Consider the following 13,996-nt stretch of genomic DNA (forward strand, 5'->3'; position numbering starts at 1 on the left):
TGTTAGATCTTTATATAGCCCTAATAGTCTTTTATCTTAATAATTCTGGATCTTATTCCGTGGGTTATTATTATTACGCCGTCGAATAACTATCCTACCTATAATCAGGGTCCTATCACGACCTAGTCCGGGCCTATAAGGGACCGGTCTATTATATTACCGTCGGCGCCGCTATCTAGACGCGCTAGAGTTATAACCTAACCCCCGCCTTTACGGATACTAATATAGGCCTTTATAGGTTTAATAGGGGCCTTTCCGTCCTTAGGCGGGGAAGGTCCTATTAGTCCTCGACTATAACACGGCATAACGCTAGCCTTATCCCGGCTATAGGCTAGTTATTCGGATTCTGCCTCGGGTTTTACCGCTTAACGCGAGGGTTATTATAGGTACTCGTATAGTGGCCTTGCTATTAGTAGTTATAATAAGTAATATTCTTAATAGGTGGATAGGAGGAAGAAGAAAATAGCTCGCCTTATTTAGGTGCTGGGTCGGAAGAACTCTAGGACTAGCCTATAGTTTAGGCCTAAGTAGCTATAGCCGCCGTCTAATCCTGGTACCCTTATCGATTACCTTAATCGTTACGCTAGTTATACTAGCTATATTATAACTATAGCCTGCCCCTAAAGCGGCTCTTTAAAGGTTACGTTAAGGCCTCCGCTTTTCGATATAAGGGGATAAGCTCTCCGTATACCTATAAAACTCCCTAGGCGATAATATAGTCGCGGGTGGCTAGGTGGACTCTAGTTAGGACCATCTAAATACGCTGGAACTCAGGTAGTTCCTCTAGTAATTCGGACTCTAGGGTCTCCTATTTCCGAATAAATTATTAAAAAGTCTTATTATATTTCTAGTAGCACTCCTGCTCGGATATAATCTAAATAGTAACCTCCTGGAGGCGGGTATCCCGGTTATCTACCTATTAGCCTAGCTAGGCCTTAAGTGCTAGCCACGAGACCCGAGTAGACTAACCGTTATACTTATAGCAGACTTTATTCTACTAACGTTCCTTAAGATAATAGGGTAAGCAGGAGATAATAAAGTAGTTCTTAGTCGCGTTAGTTAGAAAGCTATAGGGGTTAATTATAAACCGTTCCTTTATCTCCTAAATAAAGGTCCGGTACTTAGCCTAGGATATCCCGTCCTACTTCGGAAAAGGGTAGTTAACCTTAGCCTAATTAGTCTAGATACCGGGACCTCTTATAGGCGTATACTAATTAACAGGGACCGGAACCGCTTATCCGCTAACGAAACGTTTAACTACTATACCGCCTAAATCCTATAGCTAGTCCTAATCGAGACCGAATTAATAGGTGGCTAGTTCCTTAAGCTCTAGCTAGCGCTCGAGTCTACGCTCCCTGTCTCGTTCTAGGTAGCGTAGGCGTTCTTCTAGTTACTAGTATATCGGCTACTCCTTAGGGGCCTGCTTATAAGGGGGCCTAAGAGGAAGCGGCTTACGAGCTAGAGGGCCTAAGGATATCGAAGGGGCAGGTATTAAATAAACGATAATCGGACGCCCTTCTGCAGGTAGTCTATAATTAGCTTAAACGGGGTTAGGTTCCTACTAAAGTTCGGGGGCACTAGGTTTTATTATAGGCGCAGGTTCGTGCTCCTAACCCGGCGGTATCTTAGTAATAGGTATAGGCGACCTAGTATCCGGCTAGGCTTATTACGGCTACTCCGTAGTATCGAGTATCTATTAATCGTTAATTAGGTTAGCTATCTTATCTTAACTTCTTAACGGTCCTTATGCCCTTAAAGGGGAGAGTGATTAATATATTAAGTGGGTAATCGGGAAGAGTAAAAAGATAATCAGGATAGGGCACTTAGTGGTCAGGATATAAGCACACTTAAGTTAAAAAGTAGGGGGCACTAAAGAGTTAAATTAATCGCTAGCCTTCTTATCCTAAAAGCGGCTATCTATCTTTTCTTATACACGTGCTAGCTAGCTCTAGTCTAGTATAAGAGTCTATTCTACCCGATTAAAGTCTATTCTACCCGATTAAAGTCTATTCTGCCCGATCGATTACTATCTATTAGCTTATGGCGATAACTCGACTTATACCCCGGTGCCGATCACGTTATAGCTAGCGTCGAGTTAGGTCCTGGACGGGATACTCTATACTTATCCGTAATCCGCCCCGGTCTAGAACCCTATCGTGACTTGTTACTATCCGGTACCTGGGTACCGGAGGTCCGGCACCTAATACTATATATAATAACCTTAATAATAATATTCGGGTTAAAGAACTCTATTCGTTAAGGAACGAGTCGGTATAGGTAATAAGGGGGCCGGACCTACGCCTAATAACCGGCCGGCGATTATAGTTAGTAAGGTAACGAGATTTATAGTAATAATAATCCGCCACGGAAAAGAGATTAAGTTTAGTATGGATTTAGATGCTTATACGTAGGTGGATATTATTAGCCTTGCGTTAGTAGAACGCCTAGAGTTAAAACTGCTTCTAGAGGTCGAGACTCTGGAAATTAAAGGCTTTAATAGTAGCCCAGCGAGGGTCCGCGGAGCGTATAGCTTAGCTTTCTATCTACTAGACGCAGAAGGACGGCCACGCCTATTAAAAAGGGTCTTCCTATATACGGATCGACCTAAGGGTACCGGATAATTACTACTCTTAAATAATAGTATAGGTTAGGAGGGTATTAGAATTAATACGGCTCGCTAAACGTTTATCTACAGGCCGATCTCTATTATAGACCCTAAGCTATAGGCTCGCGAGGTTATTTAAAAGCGGGCGAAGGCGTATATTATATATATCGCTACCGCTACTATTATCGTATATAAGGGGTTTTCGTGTAAAGAGCAAAGAGACATTGTAAGACAATTAAAAGGGCAATATACACTAATAGGTTAAATTAAGAGTTAAATTATTTACTAAACCTCTAAGTAAGGAGTTTAGCTTTATATATCCCTTGTATAAATAACCAGAGCCTTTTCCCCGGGAACCTTATAGAATCCCCTTAAAAGCATTCCTAGGACCACGATCTATCCGCCGGTAGTCCTCCCTATCACACTATACCAGGTCGGCCCGCATAATACTAGTCCCGGAGCCGACTCGACTATCTATCTCCGAACGCCATGCCCTATCTAATCCCCTTTATAACCATTAAGATATATTATTTCCTCCTATTTAGGCTATCCCTGACTTTAATAAATTATACCCGTGATATCACGCCCCCTCCTCTAGTACTTATATCCCTAGGAGTAATATAGTTAACTGAGTACCCTTATAAGGACCCTCTCCCGTCCACCCTATATCCTCCGGACGTAGCTCCGGAAAAGACGACTCGGCCCGGGATAATACCCGACCACGAATAGCTTAAGTTAGCCTATACTAGGCTTCTAGCTCGTAAGCCACTATTCGTATCCAGGTTATAGCTATCCTACTATAGGACCTTTTATAAATAACTTATTAAAGCCAGAGCTAAATATAAAGATAAAGAATAACCTCCCCTGCACCTCTAAGCCATCGTGATAAAGCTTAAATAAAGCTTCGTGGATCCTTTAACGCTCCGCCTTAAAGCTATCGTTAAAGGCCTCGTAAATAATCCGTGAATAATCGGGTCGCCTAGCTAAACACAAAGCCTATAGACTTAAAGAAGTGTACGCGACGCTTTATTATTATCTAAATAATAAACTATAGATACGCTCCTAATATGGTAGGCATACGTAGATCGTAGAGTAGGCCGGAGTAACCACGTAGGCTCTACTCGGGATCCAGTAACTAATATAGAATATATCCTAGCTAGTCCTCCTAGCTTATTATTATTTCTCCTCTTCTCCTTTTGACCTATTTAAGTAATTATTATAATAGCCTCTTTCTAAAGCTCTATCTATAAGTTTATTCTTATTACTGCGTTCCGGCTACTCGCGAGGCCTTATCTTAGTAGTTTGTCTTACGTTCTCTAGGGGTCCTTCCATCGTGTTACGCGAGGTTCCTAGCCGTCCCTTGGTTCTGGTAGTCCTAATATCTAGGAGTAGCTTATTATAAGTATCTATTACTTAACTAATAATAATTCTCGATAATAATATACCTTAATTCCTTATAGAATAATAATATAAGTAATTATTATACATAGCTCCCTAAGCTTAGCTAACCCCTATATTCTAGTATAGCTTCTTAAAAGCGTTAATTATATGCGGCTAATAAGTTAGCTCGCTAGCTAAAGTCGGCCGGTAATTCCCTAGTTAAGAAGACCGTTATATTAAGTAGGTGATCGCGAAGAGTAAAGAGATAATTAGGATAAAGGCACTTAGTGGTCAGGACATAATCACACTTAAATTAAAAGGTAGGGGGTGCTAAAGAGTTAAATTAATCGCTGGCCTTCTTATCCTAAGGGCGGCTATCTATCCTTTCTTATATATATACCAGCTCGCTTTAGTCCAGTATAAAAGTCTATTCTGCCCGATTAGAGTCTATTCCGCCTAATTAATTACTATCTATTAGCTTATAGTAATAACTCGACTTATACCCCGGTGCTAACTATATTATAGCCAGCGTCGAGTTCGGTCCTAGACGGGATACTCCGTAGTTATCCGTAATCCGCCCTAGTCTAGAACCCTATCGTGACTCGTTACTATCCGGTACTTAGGTACCGGAGGTCCGGCACCTAATAGGGCGCCCTATCTTTATAGTTTCTGTCCGGGAAACCTTAATACTAATCTAATATACCCGTATCTTCCTCCGACCCGATATACTACTATATCCTTCCTACCCCCTAATCTGCCTAATAACTCTATCGTAACTTTAGCCTAATCTGCCTATTATATTCCTCCTTCTAATTACCTATCTCGAAATATTATCCTTTATAATAACCCTATTCTAGTCGTGATATAATCCTTTACTAACTACTTTATTATCCCGAATACCTTTAGTAAGGTTAGCCTACGACTACCTTTATTATAATACCTAGTAGTTATTGCTTTTAATTATTATATTACCTTTATTATTCCTTTTATATAAGTAAAATAGGAGACTAGTCCTACCTAACCTTATAGATATCCTATTCTGGTTTTCCTATAATCCTATTCTTATTATTTTCCCCTCTTTACCCTATTCTAATTAACCTTATTAGATTAGATACCTAGTATTATAAGTAATCCCGCGCTACTCCGTAATAGAGTTAGAACTAGCCGATAATAGCTTTATATAACTTTGTTCTCTCCGTCGATCTATATCGCGTCTTATTACTAACTCCGATCTTTTTCTCTAGCCTCGTTCTCTTATTAAAGCTATCTTTATTTCGTGTTATTGTAAGTTCCCCTTACCGTTTAATATATAGTTAGAATATAAGCTAACCTCCGTTATAGCGTTATCTATTCACTATAGCTCCTAAAAGCAATAAGAAACGCGCCGCTACTAGCGGTAATAGTGCAGCTAGGACTCCTAGTAAATGTTAAAAGAAGTCCGCCGCCGCTAACGCCCTGGCCGCTAATAACGCTACCTCCGGTATAGCTAAGCTCGTCGATATAGGCGAGGGTAAGGCTCTATAAGCGCCGTGCCTATAATACGCCGGCTATCTAGCCGATTTAGACTTAAAGGAGGTGGGCACTATCTTATATAAGTCGTGCCGCTATAATACCAGTACGTGTTCTATTATTAGTCTATATTTAACTCCTTACTTATATACCTTTATAAAAAAATCGGTAAAATACTATACTACTTAGTTAACGGTAATTATTTATATCTTAATATAAGCTTATACTCCCTCCGCTATAGACCGCTCCGTGGTCCGTTTAATACTAACCGTTAACTAATTACCGATAACGGGCAAGGCTACCGCTAAAGTCTTAGAGGATATCCTAGAGGCCGCTAAGGTACGGCCCGGCGGGTTTAATAAAGCCCGTGTTATAAGTACGTCTTATCCTGTATCTAATCACATACTAATAGCTATAATAGGAAGCTACGCTTTAAGCTTATTAAATCTTAAAAGTCAGTATTAGTAAGTATAAGACCGAGACTACCCGTGGGTTTAATAAGGGCGTGCGGGCCGAGCGGCGCGATAATAAGGAAATTACCGCCGCTAAGCAGGATACGTTAAAGCGGGTTACTACCTTGTTAAAGGAGATATTAACCTCCCTAAAGGTTCAGAAAGAAATCCCGGATCTACTAAAGCAGTTCCTAGGGGTTTAGGGCGGTGTTACCGCCACGGGGTCAGTTACCGGTCCTATTATAAATAATAACACCGGGGCAGTGCTCCCTAACCCGGGTATTAGTAACGCTTACCGTAGCACGCCTACCCTATAACCATTATCTGCCTAGAAAAAGGGTAAGGCTAAGAAGAAGGCCGTTCCTATTCTAGTCGAGGATAATACCACGACTAACGACGACGAAGATAAGGGTAAAGATACCCCCTCGCCTACTACTCTAACTCCTCCTCTGCCTCCTCCCGCCGCTAATACTCCCGTATAGGAACTCGATAATACCCTATAGCTAAGTCTCGCCGGCCTCGCCGCCGACTAGTCTTCCTTTTTCTTTTCTTTTAATAAAAAGTCTTTTTAAGGCACTCCGTATATCCTTACTCTACTATTATATCGTTCCGATCTAGTCCCCGCTATACTATAGTCGTCGCTAGAATATATATAAAATATCCATCGATTAGTTCTATTAGTATAATCCTTATAGATTCCTAGGTATTATCTTTATAGCCCTATCCCGCCTACTTAATAAGATATTCACGTCGTTTACCCTAGTAGCGGTGGGCCACGATAGCTTTTACCTTATATTTATCGTCTTCTTATAGTTCGACGGCTACCTCCTACGGTTCGGGTAATAATCCGTCGCGAGACCTTTATAGCTTAAGCAGAGAAATAGGAAATATACTATATATCTTTATACTAGCGGGCAGCTCTAACCTATAGGCCAGTCCGTGGCTACCCACTACCCCCGTAATCTTATAGGGTCTGATATACTTATCGCTTAATTTACGGGATAGCCGGTATTACTTTAGGTTCTTCGTAAAGAGCAGGATATAGTCACCTATCTTAAACCGTTAGGCTATACGTCCCTGATTATAATAACGTTTATATATAGCCTAAGCCCTCTAAATTAATTTAGCCAGGGTCTTATAATCGGCCACGAGTTAGGCGGCGCGCCGGCCCGCCTCTACGGAGCGAACTTCGCTAGCTCGGTATAACTTTACTTTATCGGGGCCCCTCGGGTTATAACCTATCAGTGCCTCCGCGGGGGTTATCTTTATAGCTAAATACTATATTATATTATAGGTAAACTTAGCGAGTCCTAACTTATCCACCTAATCGTCTTATTATAACGTGTAATAAGCTTATAGATAGTATTCTAAATTCTGGTTTAATCGTTCTGTCTATCTATTTATCTACGGATACTACGTAATAGATAGGCGGCGATCTATACTTAGGTAACGATAAAAAGCTACCTAAAAACGATTAGTAAAGAGGGCCCTCTTATCTAAAATAATACTATCTAGGAGATCGAACCGGCGGAAAATATATATCTATAATATATCCGTAAGTCCGGGTACTATTAAGCCACTACTAATCGGAATATATATTACGTACTTAGTTAGACGGTAGACCACGACTAAAATTATATCCTTTTTATACCCTGCCTCCGTTATACGCGGTAGGTTAGTAATAAAATTAATTAAAATCTCTAAAAATAGGCGTTCGGGAATAGGAAGACTTACTAGCTCGCTATATAGCTTATAATACCTAGACGTGGTATACTAGTATACTAGATAGGTAGGGATAAACTCCCGAATATCCTTAGATATATAATTCCAAAAGTAATAACCAGAGATCTATCGGACCATCCTCTTAATGCCGTAGTGACTAGCTATTAGACTATCGTAGAACACTTATAGGACCTTTTTACGTAAACCGGAATAGTCGGGTATAAAAACCTTTCCTCGAAAACATAGGATACCTTACTTATCTCGGGACTAAGGGCTAGCCCTTTACCGGTTATTATTAGCTTCTTGCTAGTTTATATAAAACAGGTCTTTAGCCTAAGCCTCGATAATTTCTTTATATAATATAAGCGAGTCAGGATTAGTGACTACTCCTAGGGTAATTAATCCTAGGATAAGCTTTCTTAAAAACGCTTCCGCGGCCTTAGTATATTCGGAGGTAACTTCGGAGTTATTCGGGGTATACTACGGCTTCCGCGAGAGGCTATTAGCTATGTTTAATAAGCCTGGCCGGTTCTTAATTTCGAAATCATAGGCTATAATCTCTTCGAGCTAGTATATATACTACGCCTTTAACTTTAGCTTATTAATCAAGTATCGGTGATTTAGGTAATCGGTAAGGACTAACACGGGAGTCTGGCTATAAGCCATATAGTGCCTTTAGGTGCAGAATAATTTAATAATTACTATTAGCTCCGAATCGGGTATACTATAATTAAGTTCGGGTCTATATAGTTTCCGGGATATATACGTAATAAGACGCTATATTCTATCCTTAAATTAGCTAATAACTACGCCGATTATAAATATCGACGCGTCGGGCTTAATACGTATAGGTAATATAGGGTTAAAGTACCGAAATACGGGTACCTTTATAAAAAACCTTTTTATTTCGGTAAATACTACCTTAGCCTTTAGTCCGAAAATAATAATCCCGGGGTTCCCCCCCCCCTTAGTTAGATCCATTAACGGTATGGCTACCTTCGAGTAGTTCTTAATAAACCTCCTATAGGAACTGGTAAAGCCGGTAAAAACTTAAATCTTCTTAATAGTATTAGGCTCCTCCTAATCGCGGATAGCCTTAATATATACAGGGTCTATATAGACTCTCTTAGGACTATAGATAAACTCGAGGAAGTTAACCTTATAGGTCTTAAACTTATATTTCTCGGGATTAGTAAAGAGCGACTAGTCACGGAGTTACTATAGGACCTAACGTATATATACCCGGTACTCGTCTAGGTCCCGACTATACATTAAAATATCGTTACGGAATATTATATAGATAGTGTCTATAAGACCGGCTAGGGCCTAGTTAATATATTATTCAAAGCTTACTAGGGTATTTATAAGCCCGAATAATATTATAAGGTATTTAAAGTGCCAGTACTTTATCCGGAAAGCTATCTTCTATTTATCTCCCCCCCGGATATAAACCAGTAATAAGTATCCTTAAGGTCTAGCTTAGTATAGTAATTAGCGGTAGATAGCCTATCCAGGATCTCGTGAATTAGTGGGAGTGGAGTACGATCCTTAACCGTTACCTTATTAAGCCCGCGGTAGTTAACGCAGAGCCGTAGCTTTCTATCCTTCTTCGGGATAAACAGGATAGGAGGTCCTGCCGGACTACTTAATAGTCTGATCTAACCCTTTACGAGTATATCCTTAATATATTATCAGAGTACTTTAAGTTCTTATATCGCTAAAGGGTAGATAGGCCTAAATAATAGTATTTTCCCCTCCTTTATGTTAATACTATAGTCCTCGCGTTAGTAAGCGGGGAGTCGGCCCGTGTCCTTAATATTAAATATATTAGTAAAGTCCTTATATTAATCGGGTAAGGTAAAAGGAGCCTCGGGATAATCTTTATTCGGTTCTTTATCTAATAGTTCCGTTTCGGCCTTATCTAAATCCTGCTATAGGCTTATCCAGCCTAACCGAAAAGAGCCTTTTTTAGGTAACTTTAATATTAACACCTACTATACGTCTTCCCCCGCCTTTCTTATATTTCTTCGGGATATAACCAGTTCCAGGTTACCTCTTATAATAGGGTAAGTCTAAGTCTTTCGAGCCTAATTAACGTTAGGGTTAACTTATCCTAACTAAGGCAGACCTAAGATATTCTTAGTGCTAGACGGGTTAAGGTCTATAATATAAAACTTGTCCTATTAGATCTTTATACGGCCCTAATAGTCTTTTGTCTTAATAATTCTTAATACTATTCTATAGGTTATTATCGTCACGCCCTTGAATAACTATCCTACTTATAATCAGGGTCCCGTTATAACCTAGTCTAGGCCTATAAGGGACCGATCCACTATGTTACCGTTAGCGCCGCTATTCAGATATATTAGAGTTATAACCTAACCCCGGTCTTTACGGATACTAATATAGGCCTCCAAGGGTTCAATAGGGGCGACAGGCATTATAGCTGTTTATATCTGTGATTTCTTATTCTGATACTTTGAAGTCCTTAAAGAGAGAGGTATTATTATATAGGTTTCTTAGGGCTATAGGACTTATATAGCCTATTCTGTTATGCTATAGTTGTATAGTCTCTTTTATTTTTACGGTTCTTTTTTTGTTATTTTAGTCTCTTTGTTTCTAAAGGTCTAGATTTTTGTGGTTTCTTTGTTTCGAGCTTTATAGGATTTCCATTATTATATTTATTTCTTTATTCCTACCTTTTAGGATAACTGGCCTAGCCGTAGCCTAGTAGAGTCCTCTAAAGAGTCTAGCTCTTATATGTATATAAAGGGACTCTTTTACTATTTTGTTTTTAAAAAGAATAGGCTATTTATTACCTAATAAACCTCTGACTTTACTCTCGAGGTTTAGGAGACTTATTATATTAGTTCCTAGTTTAGGAATATAAAGGCACTCTTTTAGAAACAGTGTTTTTCTAGTATCTTTAAACTTTATAATATAAGCGGCTGGTTATAAGTTATTTATAGAGTAAGGCCAAATAATTGAATTATCTAAAGCTAAGGAGAAAAGAAGGAAAGGGGAAAACTCTATAGGTGCTTACGACCTAAATATAATATCGCGTCGACCCACTAGGAACACGCTATAATTAGTCGGAAGATCCGGTGCTCTACCGGATTATCTCTACGGGGTTAACCTGTAATATTACCCCCCTCCCCCCTCGGTGAGTCGTTAACCTTCGGTATAGGCTCGTGGAGCGTTATTATTTAATCGAATAACGCCTCTTTATTAATTAAATAACGACCTCTGGTAGCTCTTTAATCCTAAATAACCTCTCTATTTATTAAAGAGCGCTTAAGGTAGGCCTTTATAGTTATACGATTAATTAACGTGATATATACGGGTATTATTATTATTCGTAGACGGGTTATAGGATCGTTCCTTCTATATAAGGAACCGATATATATACCTTCCTTAACCGTATAACTTATTTATTAATAATACTAACTTTACTATTACCTCCGTTATTCTGTTTTTTTTTCTCTTCTTTAATAATATCCTTTACTATTAGCAGTATACTTTCTATCGTCCACCACCCTTTCGCACGCCGTTTTATTATTCTAACCCCTTATCTCTCTCTTTAGAGGATATTTAAGTTTTTAGGATTATCTCCGGCCCCTAAGGTACGTTTCCCGTTCTTCCTATAAGCCTCGCGCGACGTTTACTAACTTATATATATAATATAAGGGGCTAATAATAATAATAATAATAATACCGGCAAGGAGGCACCTACTCCCGCCCCGGCTAGTAAGGAGATCACTACTCCTGCCTTAGCTATAGACCGCCGCGCCTAGCCAGCCCGAGCCGCTAAGGCTAAGGGTAAGCGTTCCGCGGGCGAAGCTTTTATAGTGGTTAAGAGCCCCGTGAAGCGCGCTTATAGAATAAAACATCCTCCTAAAGGGGCCTATTCGGTCTTTTACTACGCTTATATAAAGGTAATTACTAACGGCCAGGATAAGCGGCGCTACTATAACTAATCGGGACCCGGAGCGAGGATACCCGATCCTAAGTGCTATAACTGCTTAAAGGGCGGTTATAGGTACGTTCCTCCTCCGCTTAGGATAATTAGTCTATTAATAGCACTCTTAGAGGCGGCGAAGGTGGTTAATAACGACCCCTTTTATAGCTCTAAGGCGATAAAGGCGCTTATAGCGGCTCGTTTAGCCTTCTAGAAGGCCTCCGGGGTTTCGAAAAAGACCTCTAGTACTTTATAAAAGGACGAGCCTTTCTTAACGCCTATCGACTCGGGTACCGGTAAGCCTTACTTATCGGTATAAGCCACCGCCTCCCCCCCCCCCCCCCCCCCCCGCGGGGACTCCTATATTATAGTAAATAGACTTATACTTATCGCGGCGCCTCCTATTATCGTTACGCCTATTCCTAGCGTGACTATTACCTTTACGGAGGTAGAAGGCCTACGCCGGCTTAACCGGTTCCTATAGGTGGTGAAGAATATTATAGGGGTTATTCGTGTCGAGGTAAAGGATATTAAGTCCTTTAAAGGAAAGAAGATAGATAAGCAGGCTAAGGTCGCGGCGTTTATATAGTCTCCCGTTATCGCTAAAAGCGTTAATAGTCACGAGGATACTTATAATAATATTAATCTCGATACCTAAACCCGGTAACTAGGGGCGGGGCTTATCCGCCCCGACTTAATTAATATAGATAGCCTTACCGTTATTCTAACCTTTATTTAATCCTTACCGCCTTTCTTATAACTCTTTTTTTTCTTATACCGTTCGTGTAGTCCGTTATTAACTTTAATCGGGCTATACTTCTTTTTATAACGGTCTAGGGCGGTTAATTCTTATAAGGACTCCGTCGGTTCCTAAGATATCTAGGCGTCTCCTTCCTACTTTATTAACGCCTCTCTCCTTACGCCTCTACCTACCTTCCTATTCCTAGCGTATAAGATTTCCTCTACTATCTATTTATCTTCTTCGAGACTATTATAAATTAGTCCGGGTTAGGGGTTATATAGAATTTAACTAAGAAGCGGGTCTTTACTCGTATATTATAGGAGGTCTATATAAAACCTCGGGTATATATTTAAAGGCATATTTAGTTCTATAATATACGGGTTAATAACCTTAGTAACCCTATACTTTTAGTATAGCTAGCTTAACTTACACGACGGTCTTAGGGTAAAGTAGTTCGTAAATAAAAGCTATATAAGGTCGCCTTTATAAAGGCGTTTAGCGGGGATATAATACTTATTCGCTAACTCTTTCTGTTATAGCTATATAGCCGCTCTTAAGGCTTAGGCGAACTCTATAGCTTCTTAAAGGCGGCGAAGCAGATTATAGGCTATAAACTCCTAAGCGTCGCTACTTAGTTCCTTATAGATCTAGATCGGGTCGATATAGTATCCGTGTTTAAGGAAGAACGGACTTATCTTAGTAATAAAGCTCTTTTAGTTATTTAACGCTAGTTAGGCGGCGGATAGTAACCTATCCTAATCGTCTTAGGCGTAGTAGATAAAGGCTCGGAGGTACGCCTATACTTCTTAGTTCGCTTATTCGGTGGCTTTATCGGTCTAGGGATAGTACGCTATACTTAATCGTTATTTAATTTTAGCTAATTTATAGAAATATCCCTAAAAGCGACTCGTTTAGTTAGACCCTTTATTATCTACGATTAAATAAGGTATACCGTGAAACCGAAAGTGATAGTATAGGAACCGTTTAGCGTAGGCTTCTACCTTTATAGAGTCTATCGCTTCGAGGTTAATAGCCTTTATAAGTCGATCGGTTATAACCTATAAGTATCTATACTTCTACTCCCTAGTAGGAGGTAGATCCGTTATAAAGTCTATTAACAGGTCGCTCCTTATTTATTCGGGAATCGGGAGTGGTTTTAAGAGTCCTTATCGAGTATTCCTCCACGTATAGCTCTAGTTATAAACGTTATAGTTACGTATAAACCTATATACGTCTTAGTTTATTCCCGGCTAAAAGAAGCGTCTTATTACGAGGGTAATTATATTATCTCGCCCCGGATAACCTCTAATCGTAGAGTTATATATAGATTAGACTACTCGCGTTTATAATATACTCCCTTCTTAAGCTCCCGGCACCTATAGGCGATCTCGGAATATTAGTAATCCTTATAAGGTGATCCCGTATTCAGTAATCTAGGCTTAGAGACCTAATAAGGGGGAAAACTATTAATCGCCTTTAGATACGGCTTATATAGCTTAGCGATACTAGTTATCTTCTTTTACCGTGGCGTCCTATAACTATTATAATTCGTTATTAGCTTCGAATACTTATAGGTATTCGCGAAGGAGGCGGATCTTTAAGGGGATTAAGGTCTATAGGATTAACTA

This window comes from Sodiomyces alcalophilus (genome assembly GCF_042370955.1).
Source record: "Sodiomyces alcalophilus JCM 7366 unplaced genomic scaffold ACRALscaffold_2, whole genome shotgun sequence".
Taxonomy (NCBI): domain Eukaryota; kingdom Fungi; phylum Ascomycota; class Sordariomycetes; order Glomerellales; family Plectosphaerellaceae; genus Sodiomyces; species Sodiomyces alcalophilus.